The sequence below is a fragment of the Tamandua tetradactyla genome, chromosome 3 (genome assembly GCF_023851605.1).
Source record: "Tamandua tetradactyla isolate mTamTet1 chromosome 3, mTamTet1.pri, whole genome shotgun sequence".
Taxonomy (NCBI): Eukaryota; Metazoa; Chordata; class Mammalia; order Pilosa; family Myrmecophagidae; genus Tamandua; species Tamandua tetradactyla.
In genome coordinates this window covers 75,226,939-75,254,644 of record NC_135329.1, presented here as the reverse complement: position 1 = coordinate 75,254,644, position 27,706 = coordinate 75,226,939, and the positions used below count along the sequence as shown (strand labels likewise).

Below are 27,706 nucleotides of genomic sequence, written 5' to 3'. Positions count from 1 at the left end.
GGCCCTGTTATTGTGTCTCATGGGGATTAAAGATCAGATGCACAAAGCAAGGTATTGAAGGATAAATGTTAGTTCTGGGCTGGAATTAGAAGTGGTAAGAGTAGAGTAATCAAAACAATGGTGTTTATAAATATATCTATGGATAATTATTTCTATTAAAAGATATGGTACAGTGCTCAGAATCAGAAAATAACTAGTCTGCATTCACCAAAAATTTATTGATTTTACGATGGAATTTCATAATCTGACACTTTATTGTTGGGTGGTATGATGGTGGTTTAGTGGCAAAATTCTCACCTGCCATGCCGGAGGCCCAGATTCGATTCCCTGTGCCTGCCCATGTTTAAAAAAGAAAACACCAACTTTATTGTTATACAGTGTGCTATTCTTTCTCAAATGTTATAAATTAAAATATTTAATATTTCCCAATCAAGACAGACTGAGATGTCTAACTGTAAACTCAAATAATTAATGAATGTTATTGCTTAACCATTCTTAGGAGATTAAAGTCCCTGATGATTTGGAGTGTTGGTTAAAATCAAGTCCTTGATGAGTTTGGAATTCTCAGAAGAATATAAGGTAGTGGGTGTTCATAGTGTGACTTTCTGTTCAAATAACTGAACCACAGAGATTTGACCTCTATGTGATAATTTGGTTATAAACACTTCAAGTTCTTCATGAACACAATTTCTCTGGGAAATCACTCTCCTTCTCAGGTAGGAGTAGATGTATTTTAGATTTTAGAGTCTGCAAATGAATCTTTATTGAGCAAACATGAAATAAAATATTGAAATCTAAATTCTGATGAATTACTAAATGCCTCTATCAAATGAGAAGCTAAGTACCTTCTATTCTCAGAGTACAAGTATTTAACAATGCATAATGTAGTGACATTTACATAATGGAAAGTGAGCTAGACTTAAGAGAACATTCATTCCATCCATGATTATTTATAGCTTATAGTTAAGGAAGCACTGTTCTAGTGTAGTGCTTTTGAGGATATAGTTGTAGCTCAGACACAATTCTTGACCCTAAGAAGCTTGCACTCTGATATTGAATCTTGTTCTCTGTTAGACTTGACTGTCACCAAATAATAATATGAACTGCAACCTATTGAGTGCTTACCACAGGACAAACCTATTTATAAGGCTTAACCTGAATTAGTTCCCTTGCATCGAGGGAGTTCCTGTTACCAACTACATTTTATAGATGAGGAAACGAGGCAAAGAGATTAGTAATATGTTCAATGTCCACAAGTAGAAATTACATATCCCCAGGAATTATGGACCCAGAATATTTCTCATTAACTATTACACTCTATTGATACTCAATAATTAAGCATTTTCATGTTTATTCAAGAGCTTAAATAGGGGTTAATATTCAATAATCTTTCTGATTTCATCTGTGTTAATGTGGATACTCTTTTAAATTATAACCACGACATTGTGTCATGTGCTGTAAACACTTGATGATGAACTGACAACGTTTGGGTTATTAACCTATCACCTATCAATCAATCTATCTATCTTGCTAAACTTAATCAAAATGTATTTCAGTAAGATGCCTTCTCTAAATTTTTCTTTCCTTCAACTTCAACCAAAACTCGATATACAAGAGACATCACCCTTGTTAAAGCTGAAGACTACTCTTCTAAACACTTTGTGGGACTGAGCAGTGGCAACAAAGCACTTACATGAGAAAGCCCAAGTCGAAGGTGAATGTTTGTAGGACAAAGTCTGGGACATTCCCTAACATTTATTTCTACCTACACATGCTTCTTTCTGAAGTGCCTTTGATCAAATCTTATAGGGATGTTGGTTCTGCTCCTTTAAATGAAGGTTATTACCATAAAATGCTCAGTCAATTTATTTGGAAGGTTCATTTCAATTCCTTACTTAATTTTCCACAATCAAGAATGAATAAATGGTGATAGTAATTATTTTAATACTTGATTAATATTTCAATAAATACAGACATTAAAAATACTAAGAACATCTGCCTTTCTGTCATTTTAAAGTAAGTGAAGTGAGCAAGGTGACATTTTATATAAAGCATAAGATGTAGACTTATATAAAGGTAAGGAAAGATTCATGAATTTAAGTCCAATAAGTTTTCTATGGCTTCATTCTGACACCAAATAAATATTTGTCTATTTGATAAGTATGAGGATAGCATTCATTTGAACTTGAACTTATGAGTTTTAAATAGTAAAATACTAAATAATTATGATTTTTTTTTTTACTTATTTAACCTCTCTCACATCATGTTATCTTAGTCAATAGGTCCAAAGTCCTCATGTATAATGCAGAAGAAACTTTGGGTGATGCATTCTCAGAATACCTTATGAGGAGCCCTGTATCCAAACTTAGCACAGTATGTTAAAAATTGAGCATAATATTGTCATACCTTGTTACGTGTGTTTGATAGAGGATGTAGATTTCTTCAAGATGATGTCCCTGCTTCATTCAGGTGAACAAAACAGACTCCACAAGTATATTTTTTCCTTGCATTCAGCCCTCAAATCTGATCTGCTCCCAAAATAACCAGATTTAGTAAAAATAAATTTAGTTTATATATATGTAGTTTATATAAGCACTGGACAAAGCATTAAGATATTTGGCTTAAAGGAATTTAGGTATTTATATGATTTGAATATTATTTAGCCAGTAATAGATTCATTTATAGTAATATTACTTTGATTAGTAGATTAAGCCACCTGGTTTAGGGCAAGAAAAGAAACAATTTTTTGCTAGTATAAAGATACCCAGGAGAAAATCAGTATTTTTTATACAGATAACAACATGCTAAAAGTTGATATAAGTTATTTTGATAAAATGCAGACTCTTTGTCTTCTATACTGATTATCTAGAAAAAAAATTTTATATCTTCATCAGAACAGGCTGAGAGTCCAAGAAAACCATACAACTAACATTGATTTGGCAATTTATTTATTTATTTTTAAGCTTTTTTAGGTAATACTAATTAAAAGCATGGATGAAAGAGACCAAAATAGTCACTTTAAGGACTCAGAAGTGGTTTGTTAATTTGGGATAAGCCTAGCAATATTACATCAAAACAATTAACTTCTACTATTTTGAAAGGATTAATAAGATTTTCCATGTCAGAACTGATAAGCATCAAAATGCATAGTTAACACTAGAGCACCATATAAATTGCCAATTAATATAAAATGGTTTATAACACAGAGCTTCCAGTTGCTTGACTGATGGAGGAACTCACTATTTTTTTATTGTTATGTACTGAGCATATCAATAAAAGTTAGAAAGAATACATCCTGATTACAGTAAGGCATTGAAATGTCTCTCATTATATTTTCTTGTGCATGAGAGAGGATTACAGTCAACTTGGGGGATTAATAATGTGCTGATTTCAACTGATGTCAGTCAGAAGAGAGTCCTCTATTCTTGATCCTATTCTGTTCATGTTATCAAGGAATTGTCTTGAGACAGAGAGCACATTACTCAGAGCTGGAAATCAAGGAAGTGGGGACAGATGTTGGTAAGTACCCTATTTAGTGGAAAAACTGATGAAAATCTACAAATGAATTTAAAGGATAAAGGACAAAAATTAAAACCAGTGTTAAGATGCAACATGGCTTTAAAATTGTGCAAATACAAAATAGGGTAGACTTTTCTGAATTTGATATAACAATGAAACTTGGAGTTATTCCACTGCATCATTTTATTGTCAATGACATGATCAATAATAAAAGTTAAACAACAGCAGCCACAGCAAATCATTAAAAATCTACTAAAATATAACTTTTATATTTTAGTAATATACATGAGATTCAGAAAACATTTTACTCATTAAATTTCTATCCTCACATGTTAAAGTCTTATCAATAGGCTATAATGGATGTAAAAGAGAACATCCATTAAGATGTATCACATACTGTGTGTATAAACCTATATGCTAAGGGTACTCCAAGAAAGAAAACACAGATTTTGACCCCAAGGCACTTAGACTTTACAAAGGAGATAACTTGGATGCAGAGAACTATAATAAAAAAAGTTGCCTTACACCATTTACCCTTATTTAGTGTTCCCCTTTGTCATCTCTGCATGTCTGAATCTGTGACATGCATTTGAAATGAAGAACCAAATTTTATCATTAGCTAACCTTTTATTCTACAGCACTATAAGGGGTGCAATTGTATTATAATTATCTTAGCACCCAATCTGTTGTCTTGCAAATATTGTTTCAATAAATGTTTTTGATTTGCTGATTAGTCATATTCAATATAAATTTTAATATACCATGAGGGATCAAAAGTCATTTTGTTAGCTTCTTAAAAGTTTGCAAGTATAGAAACTAAAGGAAAACACAGAATGGTGTCTCTTCCTAAAATTTACTTATCCCTTGAGAAATGAATGTGAGTAACTCTTATTTGTAACTCTATTTGAAGTATTCTTGAATTTTAATTTGGGGTGTTAATTGGAGACTTAATAGCAAATAATTTTTGTATGTAGATGCTTATCAATTTAAATATAGTCCATGTGGTGAGGAACTTACTCAGTGGGGTCTGTGACCTTCCCTAGGCAGAGTAGAGAAGAAAGAAAGGGTGCTTTATTTTCCCCCTAAACTCTTCTCCCCAAACATAACTGACAACAGTTATAACAATTACAAACTATTTTCTACCAACAACCCAAATACTACAAATTGGAGTGGTTGAGGCCACTGTGATTATGACTTTTTCTGCCCACCTCACAGCATACCCTGCTAGTCCCCTTGGAGGGGGACTTAGTGCAGTGCTGTCCCTGTGCACAAATACAGTCTTATTTGGAAACATATATTAACACAATCTTCCTTCAGCCTAACTGGGTATGTTTGCCACAGTATGAGTCTTTTGGTAGTGATTAGGGGTCAGGAATAGAGAAATCAGAGTCTTGGGAGATTAGAAATTCTATTCAAACCAAAATCTCCTTTACCCTTCACAAAAAAAAAAGTCTGCCATAAATGTCTGCCAATTCCTAGATAAGACTTGGAAAACAAACTTTGCCTATAAAGCATTTAACAGGCAGCCTCTTGAAAGCCATTCAGGAAGCAAAATAAAGGGAAATGTTTACCTTGCTGGATTATTACTAGCTGGGAACTTTTTCAGGGTCAAGAGTCTGTGTGTGTGTGTGTGTGTGTGTGTGTGTATGTGTGTTTATGTGCATGCATGTACATGTGCTCAAATGCATACCTGCTTATGGGGAAAAAGGGTATGAGAATATTTTTCCATTCAAGTGAATCAGCAGAGGCTGAATTTTCTACACCTTAAAGACCCAGAGAACTACAAAGACAAAGCCGCCCCTGAACAAATGTCCTTTCTTAGTGACTGCCCATGTTTTTGATCAAAAACTAGACCAGTCTTGTAACAGTAGGGCTAGAGTAGGAGTGCTAATGGGGAGTTTAGAAAAAAAATGTTTCATTGCTAAAAACCAGTAAAAAAAAAAAGGAACAATCGTTTTTTTCCCTTAGGACATCATTTGTTTTGACTGGTAGGAAAAAAATGCCAATAGTCTTTATATTACATTGCTGAGGTCAAGTTTTATTTCCTATTTTTGGTTTATTTTGGTTAGAAAAAGACAAATTCACTAGTGTTGCATTTTGTGGATAAATGCTTCCATCTGTGTTTTCAGTTATCTTGGAAAATAAACAAAAAATATCAAAATCCCTTATCATTAAAAAAAGTAATAATAATAATAAAATAAGCAAAACACCATCTAAGTCTTTAACTAAGGAGGACTCAATTTGTGAAGGGGTCCCAGGTCCAGCTCTCTTGCCTACCTTAGGCCAGAGGTCCCAGCTTCTATCAATAAGAAGCATTAAAAATCCAGAATTAGAGTTTAGATCTTGCCATGAAGCTCCAGCAGTCTATCAAGATATCGGTGACCTCTCCCATTATTGGTTCCCTGCAAAGGTTTAAAAAATACTGAACACAGTTTTGTGAATGCATTTTCCCTCTTCAAATTAGATTATAACCATTGCCCATTTAATTAAACATTCCCATGCCATATTTTTTTCAATGAGGCCTAATAGTCCATTGCATGGATACAATGAAATTTACATAAAAAATCCTGGAATGTTGGATTTTAGATTTTTCCTGTGTTTAATGTAATGAAGCATGGAATGGACATTCTTGAACGTAAATGTGCATGTTCTTCAATAATCTCCCTCTGGTGATTTCTTTGAGGTGGAATTCTGGGGGCCAAGTGTAAAGTCATTGTTAAAGTTTCAAATATATAATCATATACATATTTCAGATGTCCAATCCAAATATATATAAACATAAATTCTATTGCACATTTCTGCTTTCAAAAAGTGAGTTTGTTACAAAAAAAGAGTGTGTGTGTATACCTATATATGTATATAGGTATACACATGAATGTATGCTTGTGTTCATATATATATTCACATATATACACTCATTTTATTTTACCTAATTCATTCAAAATAACAGAACAGATTAAAAAATTTTTTTTGATAAACCTGCAGAATAATGTATCATGAGTAATAGGTAAAACTTTAACTCACATTGATGCTGCTGGTCAACTGAGATTTAAGTGTATACAGATATTTATCTGTGATAGATAGTACATTGTTAATTCCCGTTCCTTTGTTCTTAATTTTTATATTTAATTCAGTAAATAATTTAATACCTTTTATCAATTTTCTAATTTTTTAGTATGTAAGAGTTTTTCAAAGAAGCAAGCATAATAAGTAAGCAGCATTGTCTTGTATAAAAAATAAGGCAGGAAATTAAAAGTCTTATTAAAAAGAAAATAAATAAGAACTACAAGGTTTTGAAGTGTTGATAAGAAATGGGAAAATAATGGAAAAATTTCTGTGGTACAAGACCTTGCCTAACAGGAGAAGGAAAAATCCTAGATGACCTAGAAAATACTCCTGGTCATTACCCTGATATGTTCTGGTACTCCCTTTAATTTCAAGACCAAGCAAAATGATATATTAAATTCTTGACTCCAAGTCTCCACCCCATCCTGCATCTACGCATTTACCATGGCCTTGGCATGGGTAAAAATGAATTTCCTGTCTCTTGCATTTGGGCTTAGTTATGCCAATTATAGAAAGAAGCCATAGCTTGCCAGTTCCAAATCTAGCCTTTTAGAAGGCTCACCTGTTTCTGCTTGTCCTCTTGGGTCTCTGCCATCACCATGAAGACAGCATGTGCTAGAATCTGCTGGGCTTTGTTCCTGATTCTGTTGCTTCGCCTTCTGATTCCAGTGGCTTCCTCTCCAAGCATCTGTGTGTCCATATTTAGCTGATCCAGGGCAAAACTCTGAGTTTCATCTCTAACTTAACATTTCTGGAGAATTATTCTCTTCAGGTCTGGCTATTTCTGTGAATCTTTACTTAGCACCCAGGCTATTTCTGTCTTGATCTCCAAGTGTCTGCATCTACGCCAGCTCTGAGCTTTCTCCAAAATGTTTCCCCTTCTAAGGACTCCAGTAAACTAATTGAGACCCACCTTGAGTGGGTACAGTAACATCTTTATCTGATCAAAATTCCAACCCACCATTGGTGTGTCATATCTCCATGGGAACAATCCAAAATCTGCCTATAATGAAAAAGTACACTGAGAGTTTGTAGGAAGAAAAGCTGTTCAAAACTTCAAAAGTGTAGAGAAAAATAAGTGACAAAATTGTCTTTGTTTTTTGCACTTTGTTCAAGTAATTTTCATTAGGCATCAGTTTTGTCTAGGCACTACTACTCACCAATAATAAATGGTTGAGAAATATTGGCAGGATCTCTGTTTTCATGGAATTTACATTTTTTGACATTAATACAATAAACAATACTAAAGTAAATATAAATTACAAAGGATGATATACCATGAGGGAAAAAATAAGACAATATGAAAATATAGGTGAGAAAGTCCTGACCTGTTCTAAGTTGGGTGGGAGCACTGAAGACATCATTTAGGACAGTGTGTTTGATCTGAGATCTGACAACTGAGTAGGAATTAGCAGAGTAAGGGGGGGGGGGTCAAAAGATGAGAAGAGTGTTCCAGGCAGAAGGGACTATATATGTAAATGTCCTAAGGAAAAAAGGGTAAGGACAATTGCAGAAATTAAAGGAGACTAATGTGATCAGAGCATAGAGAGAGAGAAGGAAAAAGAAGTTTGGGTTGACTCAACAGGTTGATAATGACTTTTGATAACCTCTAGTGGCATGGACAGTGTTAATGGTTCTGGCTGTTATCTAAAAGTTTGGGATGCTGTTGATGTATTTGAAATAGGGGAGGGGGATCAGTACAATTGCATTTGTAAAAATATTACAATGGTGTGGATAATGGATTAGAGGAAACCATGCGTGGATGTGGAAGGACCTATTACAAGACTATTACAGAAGTCGAAGAGAGGGTGGCAAAAGAGGAGATGTAAAAGGTGTATTGTTTGGGAGATTCTTAGGAAATAAAAGTGAATTGACTTGGTGATGATGAATATCAGCTCTGGAAGAAGGGAAGGGTTGGTGTCATTGATACCACTAGTTCTCTGGTGTGTGCTCCTGCATATGTGTTGGTATGTTTTCATGAGACACAGGACGGTAAAAGAAGACCATGACTTAGGAAGATCATGTGTTAGGTCCTCACGATAAAAAGGTTTAGGATCTTTATTTTAGAGAAGTAGAATTAATCTATTTTTGGAAATATTCTCAGTGTGCTATTAAATATTTGCTGAGTGAATTCTATTATCTGCCAAACAGATAGAAATTTAATGCTGAAATATTATTGGCATTTAAAAATAACCTTCCTTTTTAAATGTATGCCATGTTTGGGGCACTGTGCTAAACTCTTTACATCATTATCTTCAAACTTCTTATGAATTTTTGTGTACTATCTCTATTTTAAAGATAAGGAAAGGCATGGCTGGGGTTCAAACCCAGGAAAGTCTGTCTCCAAATTATATACTTTGAATTGTGTTATATCATTACCTATTATGAATATGCTGAGAGAAAAATATGTCTTCCCAAAGGTTATATGAATTTAAGTACCTCTTCTGTCCTTCTGTGATTGAGGAAGCTTAGAAGCAACAGGCACCTTTTGGAATTGAATGCACTTAAAATACAGAAAATGATGACCGAATGCTATTTAGAATATTTTTATTTATAAACGAACTCTATTTTCACATAAACATTGATTTACTAAGCAAAGACCATCAAATGTGTTCTAGAATGTTTGTGTCCCATGGGATATCAAGTATGTGAAAAATGGGCTCCATGGAGAAATATTTATGGAAAATGTTATGTATTATTTAGCTTACTCTTGAAGGTTTACAATCAACATATGAACTGAAAAGACTGACTATTCCTGGAACAAAGACAACAGTCTAATTATACATTTAAAATAAAATTTCCCAAATTTCCATAGGATGTTCCTCAGTTACTTTCTCACATGTGTAACACCTATTAATATATTTATTTGTTAAACAGCTGGAAGGCAATGTACCAGAAATGGAATGGCTTTCAAAAATGGAATTTATTAAGTTGCAAGTTTTCACTTGCCATGCCAGAGACCTGGGTTTGATTCCCGAAGGCTGTCCATGTGAAAAAAAAAAAAAGAGAAGAAGAAGGATTAAAGTATGAGGTTTGTCTGTGGTACACAACAATTTCAAACTGGCACAACATCCTACAGAACCATATTCTTTGTAACACAGTTTGGAGAATATCTCTATAGAATTATAAATTTGCAAAGTGATTGCACACAAATGAAATGGTTAAAATCTTGGTTAAGAAAACTTTTAGAAACATGTAAATGCTAGGGTGGGCCTTCAGGGAAGAGTAGGATTGCTAGATCTAAGAAAGAGAAGGAAAGTCTAGCCAAAAGATAAAAGCATGCATGAAAGACTTGTGAAACAAAATGGAATGTAATGGAATGAAGAAGAGCAGTGGTTAGTTGAAACTGGATCATAGGTATAAGAGAGGTTATCAAAGGTCTTGAGTGCTATGTTTGAATTTGGACTTTTGAAATTTATTGTGTAAAATTTGATATATATTTAAAACTGGGGACAGTTTTGGATTTCCATTTATGATCAACAACCCCAATGAAAATATAGATAATGGATTAGAGGAGGATGATACTGGGAAACTGGAGTAAGAAATCAAACAGTAAAAAAGTTCACTGCCATAACTTTTTGCAAATGGTTGTTTTTAACAAACATTTTAATTTACAATATTTCCTCAGCATCTTCCATGTTCTAAGAACCCAGCTAATATGAAAATGAATGATAATGTATTGACTCTGAAGAAATTCAGTGTATTGAGGTACATACAATGCCTATAATACTCTTCACTGTATTCAATTAATGTTTATCAATGTGTGAAATCAATTAATAAATGACTGTTGGAGTAATGAGGTATGTTATTAAAATATAGAGGAGACTAGACCCAACTCTGCTAGTGAAATCATCACCCTCCCCCCTATATGGGACATGACATCCAGGGGTGAAAGTCTCCCTGGCAGTGTGGTAGATGACTCCCAGGAATGAGTATGGCTCTGGAACTGTGGGATCACCAATTCCATCCTGACCAAAAGGGGGGAAAGAAGTGTAGGTAATAAGGCATCAGTGGTTGAGTGTTCAAACAGAGTCAAGAGGATATTCTGGAGGTCAATCTTATGCAAACTCTAGTTAGACATTGCTACCTATAATAACTTGCCAAACCCCAAACAAAACCATTCCAGCCAATCCTAAAGAACACCTAGGGCATTATATAAGATTCTACAAAGATTCCATGCACTAGAATAACTTTCTGGAAACCTACAACTTCCAGTTGGGTCCCTGGATCAGATAGTCCTGAAATCTATAGGGCCCAGCCCCTTGAGAAAATCAGGTAATTCCAGCCCCCTACCCCATATTACTGACAGCCCCTCCTAACATGAAAAGGTTAAGATGGCCATAGCCCAAAAACCCCTAAAGAGCAGAATAGAAAGATCAAAGGTGATGGTGAAGTTATACAGAGAAGGTAGGGTTTAACAAATAAATATGATTACTGAATCATTAAAATGATATCTTTTAGTCTCCAGTATCTTAGGGCAGCTAGAAGTAAAAAATTAAAATTGTGGAATTGTAACGCATGTCAAAACTCTGAAATATGTTCTACAACTAACAAAGCTGTGCTTTGAAATTTATTGCTTTTTTGTATATATGTTATTTTTCACAAAAAAGAAAAAAAGTTGATTGTGATGATAACAAATATATATTCCTTCTAGCCTCCTATATTCTGGAGCAGAAATGATGGTATGGTAGCCCATGACAAAATCTGGGATCTGTCCTGTAACTACTTCTTGAAGAATGCTCTGAAAATTATTCCTTTTATTCTTTCTTTGCTTTGTATATATGTCATATTATACAATTAAAAAGTTAAAAAAATATAGAAGAAAAACATTATGTATCCATTTTACAGATTATTTATTCTATCCCACAGAAAATTATGTAACATGTCTTTTAAATTGTGAATGAAGCATTAAGATACATTTAAAATATTCCAAGACTTTAAAGAAATTTCATGATTAGACTTGTGTCTTTGTGTTACACCCACAAATAACTTTGGTGCTTATTGTCTCTTCCTTGTACTTAGAAATATCTAAGTAAATAACTTTGAAAATCACTGCAAAGACAATAGCGAATCCCTGAAAACTTTAAGAAGAGGCACAAAATGGTCCAATTCACATTTTTAGAAAATCATACCAGATTGCTTATACTAGAATATATTTTGTCTAAATGTGTGCTGAGCCCTTATTTCATTGATACTCTTGTTGCTCAACATATTTTTGGAACACTTCTTTGTTAACTGCCCTCAGAATCTGTGGCACATTATTTAAAAAGCTTCCTAATTCTGTCCTATATGCCAGTGTCATTAGAGTTGTTTTTCTGATTAGCACCAGTTTTTATTCCTCAAATGGCTCTTCTGAAGTACACAGATATTGAATATTGATCTATGCTTCTAATTTTTGCCACAGCTGTCCTGAGGTCTGCCTGTGTTCCTAAAATTTAAGAAGTGCAAAAAGACTAAAATGGACAAAGGGGCTTAAAAATGGACTCAAAAGGTGTGTCAAAAGCAGTTTTGAGAAACAAAAATGTCCATGGAAGCAGTGAACAACTTACCAAAGGAGTTTCTTTAAAAGTTACCCATGGTGGGATGCACAAATTCTTAAGATGCTAGTCTTATTACTTCAATTTATTAACTCCTAGATTATTAAACAATTATTCTCAGTCTGTAAGAATAAAAGGCACTCTTCCTTTTTCTTATATTTGTTGATTTCCTAATGTGATTCTTTGCCAAAATGGTTTTTAACTGTTGTATTTAGTTTAAAGTGTCTCTTTTTTACTTCACCCTCACTCCTATACAGCACACACACGAACACATCTTTAAACTGTGAGATCAAACAAAAGTTTCACAATAGTTAATATGACCTCTGTAGAATAATTTATTTAGAAGGTAAGTGAGGAGATAATAAGATGAACATTAGAGGGTAGACTAAGGATAAGAAGGACCATAATAAGAGCAAGTATTCAAATGCTACATTTCTAACAGATTTTTGTTATTGGAAATACACACCCAACTCATATTTTGTATAGATTTTTTATTATGAAACTGCAAGATAAAGTCATTTGAACTGAGTGAAGTAAAATGAAAGCATGGAAGCAATACTGCAAAAGGAATCAGTTCAAAGCAGTAAATTATCACAGCTAATTCCTACAAGCAGGTCTTTGCACTCGACAGAAATCATAGAAAATGGATTTTTCTCTCAAAGTAAAGGATCACAAACATTTCTAAAACTTTTTTCCTTGGGACAATGTTAATACAGATGAAAGAGCTTTTGATTAATGAGTTAATGAAAAAATACTACTTAACCACATGCTAGAACAAAATGTGAAACATTTTCTAGACCTCTCAGCTTCCTCAGCTAAATTTTATTTTATTATTATTATTATTATTTTTTACATGGGCAGGCCCAGGGAATCGAACGCAGGTCCTCAGGCATGGCAGGCAAGCACTCTTACCTTCTGAGCCACCATAGTCCGCCCCTCAGCTAAATTTTAGAATGCAATCATTGGCATTAAGAACAAGTACTAAGGATCACTAAATCTTTTTTGTTTTTCTCCTTCTTTGTCTAGTATACTTTCAGGCTACTTCACTAACATGTTTTATTCTTTTTCCATTTCCTGAAATTTTAAATGGAATTTTGCTGTTTGTATTGTAGAAATCATCATGCTTGCCACATAAAAAGAAACAAGTATATGAGAGATATGGTGAGAGACATTGGGTTAGGGTTGAAAGACATGTTTGAAATGGTACTGAGTTGACAATATTTCCAGAATCAATAGATTATTATAACAACTTTATCTTTATCCTGCCTGATAAACACTATCGGTACAAGTAAGTACATTATCTAATGTACATCCAACATATTTCATAAGAAAGATTTGATTTACAAAGTAATCTGAGCCTTAGCATGATTTTGTAACTAAATGCTTAAGTGATGACAATGAGGATGTCTTCCCTTCCTCTAATGGGCTTATGGGAAAGCGATACTCATCCAATATGCATGAAGCATGCTTGTTGCTAAATGATGAAGAACTAAGACACACAATCACACCCAGTGCACAAGGGCAGAATGCAATTAAGTTCAGGAGTATAGGAGGGGGAAAAGAAGGGTGTAAATGCCAATATTGATAAGAAATAATAGCATACCAAAAAGGTTTTGAGAAAGCACTATACTAAAAGTAATTTGTTATAATGTTAAACTACTTCATGAAATGTCATAGCCTCCTTGAGACAGCATAGTCTTAAATCACATCTCCCATCTCCCTTTGCCTTGTGCAGTACACTCCTGCCACACTAGCATTTTGTAGTTCCCAACCTGCACCATGGCATATTTTACCTTCCCTGCTCAGGCTGATCCCTGAGCGAGAAGGCTCAGTATTCTTATATGCTAGATGGAAACACTGAGCTTTAAAGATTCAGTGAGCATATTAATACTTCCACATCCATATTCTCCATTTATATCCTTTTTTCTCTTTTTTACCCTCAGACTTTTTATTTCTCACATAATAACTTGTTAAAGAAACATTGGTTAGTGTGAAGACCAAGATTCAGCCCAAATGTGACTCTATCAGAGGCTGGCTCTATGCCTCACTCCCACACTTGAAACTGTAACCAAAGAGGTGCTGCTGTACTGTACTATCTCACTTCGAGCCTCCCCAGACTGCTGGGAGTCTCCCTTCTCTTTGTGCCTTCTATCTTGGAGGCTTGGTAGTACATTTTGTCCAAATACAAAAAGAATGTGAAGAGAAGGAAGACTACTAAATATCAAAGTATGTGGATAGAGTACCAACAGAGGAATTGGGTTTACGGAAGTCCCCTTAGATTTGAGAGAATCAGGGCTTCATTCTGAATGCTCCCTTTCCAGAGCACAGGCAAGTGACTGATTTAGAAGTTCTGAGAAAAATGCAAATGATATGCACATTGGAACTGCCATCCAATGTGACAGTTCTCTCTCCACCTCAAAGTGTAACTTTGAACATCCTGTGAAGATTCTTTTTCTGACATGCATGACACAAACTATACTTATGAACATGGAATATCTGTTAAAGATATTTGTTAATCCAAGGCTTATAATTCAAGGAATGCTTATAAAAATATAAGAAATAATTTGGAACGAAGATTCTTTTAGGGGGGCCACTTTTTTCATTATGAATGATTACTGGTCTAAGCACACACACATGCCACAATAAAAGAAAATTTATCTTTTATTCATTTTTCATAGGCATTTATTAAAAATAATGTTTGACTCATTCTGCTCTGTATGTTGTCTTTTCCTTACCTTACCTTAATTTGGATCTTCCAGAACCATGAAGGGAAAAACTATAAGAAGGGAGCACTTCCTGGAAATGCCTGATGTTCAGTTAAACAGCTACTTAAATCATAAGATGAAATATCACAGAGCTAATTCTAGAAGTAAGAAAGTCACACAGTGCAAAATGCAAATGTGTAAAACTAGGGAGACAAGGAGAAAACCAGATCTGTTGTAATGGTTAAAATAATGCTCATGGCCTCTATGTCTGATTCTTCTTCCATAAGCAAAGCTCTGCCTTGCACAGTATTGGTTATATATCTCATTACATAGTAAATAAAATGAAGACTTTCAAAGAGGCCCAAAATACTAGCAAAATAACAGTGAAGCCATAAGATAGATTAAACAGATTAAACTATACAGCACAACCTTAAATCCTCAATATTGTCACCAAGTCACAAAGAAAGTTTTAAAGCACTGGTTCCAGAAATATAAAACTATCTTTCCTATTAGGGAAAAAACAGCCACTTGTATATAGATTGCACATTAATGTTTTCCCTTTCTCCTGTGTTATCACTACTTTTCTGGGTTTTTTCTTTTGCCCCTCAGAAAAAGTGACTGGGAGACATAAAGTTTGATTAATAACAAGTCAGCCAAAGCAGTCTCTCTGAAAAGAATTAGCAATCCAGGCAGAGTAGCATAAAGTGAATCTCAATGAGAATACTTTACAAGGCAAATTATAAAGGAGACCATAATTATCAATTTCTCTCAATGATGTGCAAGTTTATAGTACAAAAGGAGAAAACTGTTGGGAAAATTGACTTGATGTGAATTAATGAATTGGTATGACTACTTTTAAGAGATGAATAATAAATTGCTCTTTTAGACCTAGTCCACATCAAGTACCATAAGTCATATGTCTCAAGAGCACACAAATAAGTTGTCACACATAATTCTCCTAAGATTTAAAAATACATATTTTATCCTTCTATAATAAAACATTATAGTTATGTAACTGAATTATAAATTTATTGAGGGCTCAATTAATGTACTTCTATATTTTATACCTCCTTGTGCCTAACATAGTATGTGATACCTGCTCAGAACCCTGCTCAGCAGATGACAGGCTGATTAGCTGAATTTTCTAATAGTTTCATTTTAGCCTTGCTACTTGTCCCATGAGAACTGTTCACTTAAAATGTCTCTTGTGTTAGCATGACAAATGCCATGTATTTCAGTGATATTAAATGAGTCACAGCTAAAATATCTTGATTTTTCTCTTCATATCTAGAAATTCTGCCAAAAATTCAAAAGGCTTTGGAAATAAAAGTCTGTCTTCCTTATACTGTTTCTTTTGGGGCCTAACATTCCCTCTTCCAAATCCATTTCCTTTGGGTTTGCACTTATCTGTGCTCAGATCCTTGTGGTAACTCTCTGATACCTCTGACAGACCCACCTAACTCTTTGTATAGAACTCCTCACATTCCAGCCTACTCCTGAAACTTCCTATATCAACTACCCATTCTTGAAGTTCTGCCTTGGTTATATATACTGACTTCATTGTCCATGGGAACTTTGCCCCCTAACTGAATGCTCTGAAAATTGGAGGAGAGCACAATGTAAAACAAACCTAGAAAAGTGTAAAGTGGGTCAATGCCTATCTTTGAGAGATTTGAGAGACTAGAGAAATCTTTTAAAAAGATATGTAGCCCAGAGGTAAATTATGATTGTGATTTGCAGTATTCTAAAACAACAAATGAATTTATTTAATAATCATCAACAGAATAAAATTCTGGCACTATTGAATATATCTTCTATTCCAATACTCCCAACAGTACACCACAAAATTATTTTACAAAAAAAAATTTAAATGTACTTAAATTATGAGAATAATGATATAACTGTGCACTAAAAGGCAAACAAAACATATTCTGTCATGATGTCCTGGTGCTTTTATTTGATCCTCTGGAAAGATGTATGTAAATAGATGGTAAGGAGAGCCCTCAATACAGATATTTACTAAGTATTTCAAATATAATTTTTTTTCAATCTTCACAATAACTAAATGAATTATATATTTATATACTTATTTCACAGTTAAGGAATCTGAGCTCAAGAGATTTGGTAACTTCTTGAAAGCCAAAAGAAATGGTGCTAACTTTCACCTCACTGGGTTTTTGTGAAGAATAAATGATGGGATGAGTTGAGTCTATCATTCAACTAGCGTTAATTGAGAATCTACTATATAACAGGGAATCCCATTTATTTCATCCTATTCAATGTTTTTATGTGAGTGAAGGAGCATTCAGTATGAGTATTAGTATGAACTCAGTGACATATACATTTTCTTCCTCAATGTTAGGAACAATATGTCAACACAATCAATGCTTTATTTATAATTATATTATCAGTACCAAGCAATCTTTCTGGTCTATAAAAGGCATACAGCAAATGCTGTATTTACCAAATAAATACATTAACATCTGGCATCCTTAAAAGATGACTGCCTAGAAATATTTGGAGGCCTTAAAACAGTACCTATGCTATTACCATAAAGCTATTTTATATGCTTTGCAATCTGAAGTGAAGACAACTCTTTGCCTATCATTGCCACCAAAGAAAATGTCTTCTGAGCTCATAGAAGGGTACTTATAAACATAAAGCAAAAGGTTTGACAAAGTCTAGTAATTTACTTGTAAGAATTTATTTTAAAAGGGGTATCACATTCTTTGTGATTGTTCTGTAAACCTACAACTTCTCAAAAAAATAGGGAACAAAAGATCACACATTCATGTCTTTCTTTTTTTATATTTAATTGTAAACTTTTAACTTAATAAATTCCATTAATAAAAACATGACCAAATTAAGACTTATGGAAAATGGTCATAGAGCTTAGAGAAAATCCCAGGAGAAGCTAAGAGAAGACCCACAGAAAATCAGAGAGCAACCAGAATCAGGACATGACTCCATTCTTTATTCTTCATGGGAAGGATTGCACATCCAAGCATGCATTGAAGACAGTATCAAGCCTGGTGTTGTCAGCAGGGATAAGTTTCAAGGTGGCATTTGGATGCAATATCAGCATTCTTCAGTGAAAGTTTAAAGAAAGCCCAAATTTAAGTCTTATATCAATGTACAGGAATAGGTGGGACGCTTTGGGACAGAAGACAGATTTATAAGGGAAAAGTCCTATTTACTTCAGACTGAATTTTAAGTTCAACAAATTCAACCCATATCTTTCTGGGCCCCAGATATCAGTGATTTGGCATTTAATGGAAAATTCAAAAGCTGATAAACTGAGAAATAAATGTGACATTTCAACTAGTGGAAAGAATGTGTCTTACTCCTTAATTTTCTTTTAATGCAATGAATTTACATGTTTCAATGTAAGCATTAATTTAAATCTTTCCCAGCATATCTATCCCAATGTGACATCAATGTTCCCAGGCTGGTATAGAATTCTGAAGTAGCTACCTCTGAGCATGAGAATTTCTCTGCACACATCTGAAAACTTCCTCCGTATTGGGTGACTTCTAATGTGGTTTTTTGTTCAAAGGATAACACATATCATATTGTGGTACATTCCAGATTATGTCTGTCCCCCAAAGCTACAAAGATATCATCAGTCACTACTAATATTTATGCTATTCCCCTGCTTTAACCAGCAATTTATAATGTATACTTTTTTGCAGAATAGAGAAAATGACATTTTAAAAATTTCCAATTCACAGATTATTTGTATGACTGAATTAATCCATATTATTTTAAAAGCATGTATGTTAATAGCTTGGTTTTCTAGAAATGCCCAAATGCAATTTACCAGAAATAGAATGGCTTTTTTAAAGGGAATTCATTAAGTTGAAAATTTATGGTTCTATGGCCATAAAAAATGTCCAAATTAAGGCATCCAGGAAAAGACAGCTTCAGTTAAGAAAGGGTCAATGACGTTGGGGGTTTCTCTCTCAGCTGGAATGCAGATGGTGATGTCTACTAGCCTTTTCTCCAAGATCCTTCAAACAGCTTCCCATGTGCATTTTATTTCTTTTTTCACCAAAAGTCTCTTTCTGTGTGGGCTCTGAAGTTTTTCCAAAGTGGTTCCCTCTTAAGGGACTCCAGTAAGTGACTACACTTGAAAGATTGTAAATGCATGACCACTGAAAACATTCCATCAAAACACCTTAATAATAAATCCCACCCAACCATCATGTCTTTCTTAAACATAATAAACTGAACATACATTTCTTTATCTGTGTCTGAGAAATTTACTTCTACATAGTAATATTATTGGTTTTTAAATTTTCCCAGTATGTAATTTGAGTGGCTTTTATTTTATTCATTACTATTTTATCAGCTGTCCCTGTTGACACTATCAGTGCATCTGACTTAAATAGATGCTCTGCCTCTTTCAAATTCCCTGTAGTCAGGAAAACTAGATAACAGAACTACTTGGAATTATGTTTAATGTAAGAGCAAACTTATTATGTTAAAAAATCCACATGTGATGTTATATTGCTTCTTAAATCTCATAACCCTTTTACATTCTTTGTCATGTTCTTAGTGATTGATATTATAAAATAAATGGCTTGCAGAAAAGTAAAAGATTGGTGTGTTTGCAAAACTATGTAAGAATGCTAGCAAAATACAGCATTACTTAAATATATTTTCTAATGCTGAAGACTCAACCTTGCAATGTAGGGAATTTTTGAAATCTTACCTGTATGCTGCTTGCTAAAAATGAAAGATGTTACTAGGATTAGACATAAGGATCCAGTGCAGAAAGGGGAGAGAAAGCAAAAGAAACAAAATTATGCAAAATATAGTAATGGGGGAATGAAGAAATTGAAAATTTTCATGGTATATACCCAGAAAAATATTTGTTCAATGAAGAGATCCTATGTAAAATACAATGCATTTATAACAGAAAAAATTTTTTTCTCCCTTTGGGAATTAATTCCCTCAGGATGTGGGTATGTGGAAGCAGGTGGTTAAGATGGATGGTATTCCACAATGATAGATTTCTCCTAGCCAGGAGAAGTGAGGAAAGATAAGAAATGACAAGCAAGGAAGGATTTAACTACATAATAAAAACGGATTTAAAATGTCTAGGGTCTCTTCTCTTTTACTCTTCAGTGTGCTTTTATTAAAAAAAAAAAACACAAACAGTTTTAATCTCCAAAGGTTAAAAGTACCTAAAGACCATTACAACTATTTCTTGATCATAAACACTTAGGCATAGATACACCCCTGCTTTTTTCACTTTGTCTCCTCTACCCCCATTACCAACAGAAATCTTCATTCATCCCACATTGTTAGTTGATGGTTTTGAGGAAAATGGCATGTTCTAAGCCTTGTAGGAACTTGGTCAAAAAATAATACTTTTGTGGGCCAAATAAAGTACTCAGGTCATGGCTGGCACATATCCTCTTCTCTTGATTAAAAAATGGCTAAAATCTGAAAACCACTAAACATAAATGCTGGATTCATAATGTATGTAAAGCATTGCTATGCTATCTGATGTTGGGTGTGGTTTCCTGAAAGACAAGAGTCTGTTACCACCAGCACAAGCCTCAGGTGACCTGACATCAGCACAACCCGAGAGTCACTGCCATCAGTGTTTTATTTTTGAGGGAGGACAAGCAGAGAGTGTAGGGGGGTCTAACCAAGATAAATATCAGGAAACCATAGAGATTCAGAGATACGTGGTTGAAGTATCACTTCCTTATTGCATCTTTTCAAGGTTCTTATTTAAAGAAAAATAATGGATATGAGACTTATGATATGACAGTAACTGTAATTGATATGAGGCTTATGACATGACAGTAATTGTAACAGCTTTATCATATTTAACTTTATGAACTACTCTGGGAGTTGTATTTCAATAACCTATTTTATAGATAAAGTCACTAAGGCTCAGAGAAGATAAGTAACTTGATCTAAAGTTATAAAGCTGCTGTGGGTGGAGCCAGGATTTAACTGGGAGCTGTCTGCTTCTAAAACCTGTGTTCATTCTTGTTCAAAGCTGTCCCTAACCTAATACTAATCTTTATCTTTATCTTTTCTGAACCTTAGCCTTAATCCATGATGCCTTCTTATTCCATACAGCCAGAGAACCTGAATAGACTTCCTTAAGAACCTAATCATATCCATTACTGCATATACGAATAGGGAAAATCAGCCAGCTGTCATTATTATTGTTAGCAATACACTCCATCATCTCCAGGGAAATATTCTCCTTTCAGTATAAATAACACAGAGAACAGGGTTTAAATGACATATTAAGAAAGAATTAAAATATTCAGTGTCTGTATTTTTGTTTTATAATCAATAAAAGGGATTACATGCAGCAATTCTATACCTAAGTTTTGAATGGCTTTTCACTGTTAATAGAGAGCAAGTGCTCTTGTTGCATGAGCAAAGATCATAAAATATGGAAAATATGTAGTTGCATGTATCTATTACATTTCTCATCAACCATTAGTTTGGAAAGCTCAAAAAATTCACATCAACTATATATAAATGATTTTTCTAGTTTGTGCTATTATTTACTGGAAGCAGGAATGTTTATCATAACTATTGTCCAAACTAAGAATATTAATGCTAGAAAGATCTTGGGCTTTTTCTATTCTATTTACAACTTGATTCCTCCTCCCCTCACTCTACAGACAAGGAGGTAGAGGCTCAATAAAGTAGTATGGAGTTGGAAAGTGATGTGTGAAAAATAAAGTCAGAGAAAAAATCTAGTTCAGCGCATTTTTCCAAGGGACCATATATTCTGTACTAAAAGTTAGAAGTTGCCTATCCCAGGATTTCTAAGCCATCCCAGGGACACCTAACCTAGCAATAACATTCATTTGTTTTGACCACAAGCTTTGTAAGACACCAAAAGGTCTGCAAACTTGGTAGCATTCACTGGACTGGATAACCCAGACAGCACTTTCAGTTGGATGACCATGCATTCTGGTTTGCCAGGGACAGTCCTAGTTTGTGGTTATCCTGATACAATTAATAGTGCCTTTTGTAGTATCAAGAGTTTCTTGGTTTGGATATCAAGTTATATGATCACATAAATTTTAGGGTGAGTAAACATCTCCTTTTTAGTCTTTATCATCAGTCCCTTGCTGAGATATACAATATTCCTTATTAAAGAAAAACGCCATTATAAATAAAAGCATTTCTGTCACTTTCAATTTATTGTGAAGTAATTTACCAAGGCTTTTTGATCTGACACCTAAAACATAATTGATTCACTGAGGAAACATGATGGTAGAGCAAGAGGACATTGGATGATAAGGCAAAAAGAACACTAAAAAAAGGGATGAGTGGGAATGAGAAAAGACTGCCTATCTTCCAATTCTGACCATGGATATTCTGGATTATGGGTCTAATTGTGCTTTCCATTTCTAATTAGAAAAGGATCAAGCTACATGAATCAAATAGAAAAGTTTTGCCTTGGACTTTATGAGAGAAAAGACTAGAGTAAGGTCACCTGAAGTGCCATAAAGAACAAAAAAAAAGAATCATGGATTTTACTTGAATTAATGCAAATGTATGTTTGCATGTATACATATACGCATATGGATAGTATAAAATCACTCCTGAAATGGTGTAAATGAAGAGGAGGAAGTCAAGATGAGCTTTCAAGGACTTTTATATTCAATGATAAAAATGAAAAGAAAGAAATATCTAGTGATTTTATCCAATAGCATGTAGTGTGTTAATGAATTTAGGGTAAACCTATGGTAGCTGTTTTAAATGAGTGTGTTTGGGTGGAAAAATATTAAATGGAACTAATAATGTAAAGCACAATCTATTCACTCCTTCCTGTTATAATGAAGATTATTTTTTTGGTTTATTCTAAGTTACAGGAAATGAGTCTGTCTTCATTTTATTGTTCTTTACATTATGTGTCTATGAGGAGGGAAAACATGAGTAATAGAGAATGAGGAACAAATTCTCTGATGCATATTTTGAGATGATTCTTTGTAGAATTCACGGAGACACACATTCTCCTTAACAGTTAGGGTTGGAAAGAAGGTGTCATTTTTACAGAGAAGCATTTTTACTTCACAATCCTAGCAAATCTACACCATGAATCCTGATTTTATAACACAAAGTTGAAATATTTTTTCCTATAATTAGGCAAAGGAATTCTATATACCATGGAAGCAAAGCAATAAGGAATAAATAAATTAGATTCCAATGTTATAATTACTTTTCTGCCTTTCTTTTTTCAACCTTAAAAAGTAGTAAAAATACAATCAGAAAATTTTTATTCATTATGGCCATGCATTAAAATTAAATAAAACCAAATATATTTTGTAGCTGTTTGAAGTGAACATTCAAATGTTTCCATTTTATTATTTCCCACTAATGTATTCTTTCATTTGCTTTGCATGGTCATCATCTACCATGCTTTATATTCTGAAGCATATGTTAAACATATGGTTATTTCATATACTATAATATAAAACTAACTACAAGTGCTCTTGTTTTAAAAGCTATGTTTGTAGAAGAAACCTATGAATACCATGTTAATCTTGGGAAAAATAAAAATGCCTAAAGACATGGTTCAAAACCTCCATATTTCCTTTAAATCCTATTTGCTCTGGAGTGCACAGGAGACCTGGGTACAAATCCCAAATCATGCACACACACAACCAAAAAATCCATGAAAAATTCTATATGCTTTGATGCTAAAGAAATTATTTTAGAAATTCTTGGTTAAGGTCATTACTAGCTTTTTTTGGGGGGTGAGGGATTTGGCTATAGAAAATTGATTAATAATTTACTACATTAAGGCTTTCAGGAGAGTATTCACTCCAACAAAGTTGTTACTGGAATTTCAAGCATTATTTTTGCTTTTATTTAATCACAGGTAGTGTAAATAAAATTACCCAACTACTTCTATATTACATCAATATTGCTTAACTTTATAGAAATAGTGCCCCAAATTTCTACCATGAAAATTTTGCTTACACTTAATTAATTCAAAGCTAACTCTACTGATGAAACACAGACAAAGTAGATGAGTTTGATTTAGTAGTAAAAAGAACCTCAATTTAGCTAACTCTTAAGTTCAATTCTTTCCCCCATTGATATGAAAATATTTACTGACACTGCCTCTCCAAGGATGAAATCACTAGAATTCTGCCATGTCTATGTGGAAATCACATACCCAAAACAAATCGCAATTCCTTAAATACCACAATACATACTCTGTTCTTCAAAAATGTATTATAACCTTGGTTCATGTATGAACAAAGAACTATTAAAACTAGAAAACCAGAATGAAAATTATGTAAATCACTTGCAAAAAAAGTGCCCAACTGTGTAGGTAATTAATAAAATTTTACCCTTTTAATGGGTAGAATGTGGGTGATCTGCTGGATTTTTTTTTAAATAAAGGCTGATTGGACGGAATGCTTCCGGGGGCCATACATTACAAATAAATCCACAGGACAAATTAGTCTTTTCTTTTGAAATGCTAATATTATATTACATTCAAAATATATTTGGATCTAGCTAATACCTGATAGATAATATGGTTTCATAAAAACAGGTACCACTTAACATCAGTGTCAATTATATGCTTCCAAATTGTCTGAACAACATATCAGTTAAGCTCTCACACTGTATAGAAACTAATAGTATTGGAAGGAAATGAACCATGACATAGCCCACCAGAGAAACAGCATTGGAAAGTGATGGAGCTGTCACACTTGCTGCATGGATGAAAGTTCTCAGCCTTCTGTCAAAATCATGCTGCCTCTTGGGTCATTTTCATGCCTGTTGCCCATATGCCATCCCCAGTTTCAAATGGCTGGGCAAACAATTAGTTTTACCAACACAGAAATGGAGTGTGCAATCAATTGCCTGCATTCAAACTCTACTCATCACCATTCAACTGTGATTCTACTGTTCTAAGATTGTTTGGTACCTGTTCTGGTTTGCTAGCTGCTGGAATGTAATATACCAGAAACAGAATGGCTTTTAAAAAGGGAAATTAAATAAGTCACTAGTTTATAGTTCTAAGGCTGAAAAAATGTCCCAATTAAAGCAAGTCTATAGAAATGTCCAAATCAAGGGAAAGATATCTTGGTTCAAGAAGGTCAATGACATTCAGAGTTTCTCTCTTGGCTGGAATGGCACATGGAGAAGTCTGCTAGCTTTCACTTCTAGCTTCTTGTTTCATGAAGCTCCCCAGGAGGCATCCAAAAGTCTCTGGCTGTGCAGGTTCTCATCATGACTCTCGTCATTCTGTCATCATTCTCTGCTCTTTCAATCTCCAAAAGTTGCTGATTGGTGGACTCTGTGGTTCTCTCAGTCTCATGGCTCTGCTTAGTTCTGCTGTGGCTTTCTTGTCATTCTCAAAAGATCTTCTCTCCAAAAATGTCTCCTCTTTTATAGGATTCCAGTAAACTAATTAAGACACATGTAGAATGGGTGGAGACATGTCTCCATCTAATCAAGTTTAATATGCACAATTGATTGAGTCATGTTTCCTTGTAGATAACCTAATGAAGTTTCCAACCTAGAGTACTGAATAGGTATTAGAAGAAACCACTGCTATCACAAGATCGGTTAGGATTAAAACATGGTTATTCTAGGATATACATCCCTTCTAATTGGCAACAGTACCCAATAAAACAAGGAAAAAATGGACAGATTGAAATGTATTAATTCACTGATGAGAAAGTGCAAGTTGTATAAAAGTGTTATAATGAGTTTTAAATTTAATAGGAATGCCAGGCTGGTACACATTTGTTGTTTTTTTTACATGGGGAGGCAACAGTAATTGAACCTGGGTCCTCTGGCATGGCAGGCAAGAGGCTTGTACACATTTAACAACATGAGTTTGTATATAATTTTCTACTTTTCTTTGTATGGAATCTTCTAGCTTCCTTCAGACTGGTCGTTCATTCAGTGGAAGTGAATAAATGTTAATCCTTCCAATACCCTTTCTAAATATCCAGGTGCCTTTTAATTTGGGCATAGCTAGAAGATTATAAGTCTGGGGTAGCAATGCCTCATTGTCAATCATCATGGAAATGTTTATTAAAATCATCCCAAGCCACCAAACTACAAAAACACAACTCAGCAGAATGGCTAAAATAAAAATACCTATAATGGAGGAAGTGTTGGTGAAAATATAGAACTCATGTAATCTGTCATTGGAAAAGTAAATTGGTACAACGATTTTGGCAAAGTAGCAGTATCTATTAAATGTTATTATACAAACCCCATATATGTAACAGAACAGAATATAAGCAACATCCAACGGAAAGGTGTGGGCCCACACCCAAAAAGACACATATAAGAATGAAGAGCTACAAACTGGCCATGAAGGAATATCATTCAGCAGTGAGAAATTCAAAGCAAAGAAAACAAACAAAAATGAAAAGAACAACAAGCCACAAACAAATAAGTACATAAGCTATGCTTCCATTTATATAAAAATATTAAGCAGTAAAATTCATAGTACTAGTGGTTTTCTTGTGGAGAATTGGGGTTTATGACATGACAAGAGCATAGCGCATCTTCATTGGTAGAGCTTATACTCAACTTCCTGATCTGAGTGGTTGTGTGGAATTTTCAGTAATTCATAGAACTGTTCTCTTATGATTTGTGCATTTTTCTTAAGCATGTATTAATTCAAAAATTTATTTAAACTATGATATTTTATTATTTCATATATCAGAAAATACACGAGACCAAAGTAGAAAAATAAAAATTATTTATTTCATAGATTCATTGATTTCAAAACTTTTTTCTATATGTATATTAACTCATGGGCAACCACTTATCATTGTAAGTTTTTCTAGGTTATGTAAATATCAAAATTGAGTTAGGAAAAACAAGAAAACCTGAATATTTCAGTAACGACGGAAGCTGAAAATGCTTTTTTGCTTTAAAATAGCAAATAGAAAAAAAAATCAACTATCATATTTTGCTTCTAGAAAAGTCTTTTGGCTAGGTTTGCATTGAGTTCTGCTGACTTTTAAAGAATACACAATTCCCACATGAAATAACACATCCTAGACTAGAGCAAATGATTTCTAGAGTGATAATCCCTTCTTTCTTGAACAAGATTTTTTTCCTTTATGCTTCTTTGATTATTACTTTATATATTATGTTCTCTTCTTTTCATGAACAATTGCCTACACATTTTTATTTTCTGATTTGTCATTTTTTTCTTTCATCGTTTTTATCTTTTGTCCTTGTCCTCTACATTCTGAAGTGCTTCTCCAGTTTACTTTCCACAAATCCAATTCTATTATTTTTTGCCTCCAGAGGCAGATTTGATAATTCTTCTGTTATATTTTGTTTCCTGTTAGTTCTTTGCATTTCAACTTACTCAGCTTTTATAGATTTTATCTCTAAGTCTACCAGTACATATACAAGGGTGACAAGTCTTCCCAGAAGCTGAACAGACTGACTGAGAGTCTCAGTTTGAATGTTGTTCTAAGTTTTCATCTTTCTCTGTGCTTTCAGAGCCATTTTAAGCACATCAAGCCCTGTTAAGCCAGTGGAACTTAAATACAGATAACTTATTTTTGACATCTTTAAACTATCATTAAAAAAACATTCCATCAGCATCATTTGGAGAAAATTCAATCTTCCTCTAATATTTACTCACAACCAAAAGCTATTCCTGAATATCTGTGTACTATTACTTTGACACAGATGGCAAAGTAGTTATTAATAAAATAGCACATGTAAATATTTGGATCCATTTCAGTAGAACTGAGAAAGCCGCAAAAACATCTTTCAAAGGAAATTTTCATTACTGACTCAATGGGCATTTTACTTTGCACCAAAAACACTGCAATTTCCGTTGGTAGTTTTTTTCCTTTTTTTTTTTTTAACATGGGCAGGTTC

At 33.8% G+C, this 27,706-nt stretch overlaps 1 long non-coding RNA gene across 2 annotated transcripts in view; it reads right to left on the bottom strand.

The window, feature by feature from the left end:
* Positions 1-206: 206 nt before the first annotated feature.
* LOC143676155 (uncharacterized) overlaps positions 207-27,706 on the bottom strand; it is a 42,050-nt gene continuing 14,550 nt past the window's right edge. The window contains exons 3-5 of one of the 2 annotated variants that reach the window (XR_013171869.1): positions 5,797-5,921; positions 2,407-2,528; positions 207-333 (exon numbers count right to left, since the gene is read on the bottom strand). This is a non-coding gene — a long non-coding RNA (uncharacterized LOC143676155). The remainder of the gene's footprint in view (positions 334-2,406; positions 2,529-5,796; positions 5,922-27,706) is intronic. The other variant, XR_013171868.1, reaches the window with a different exon arrangement.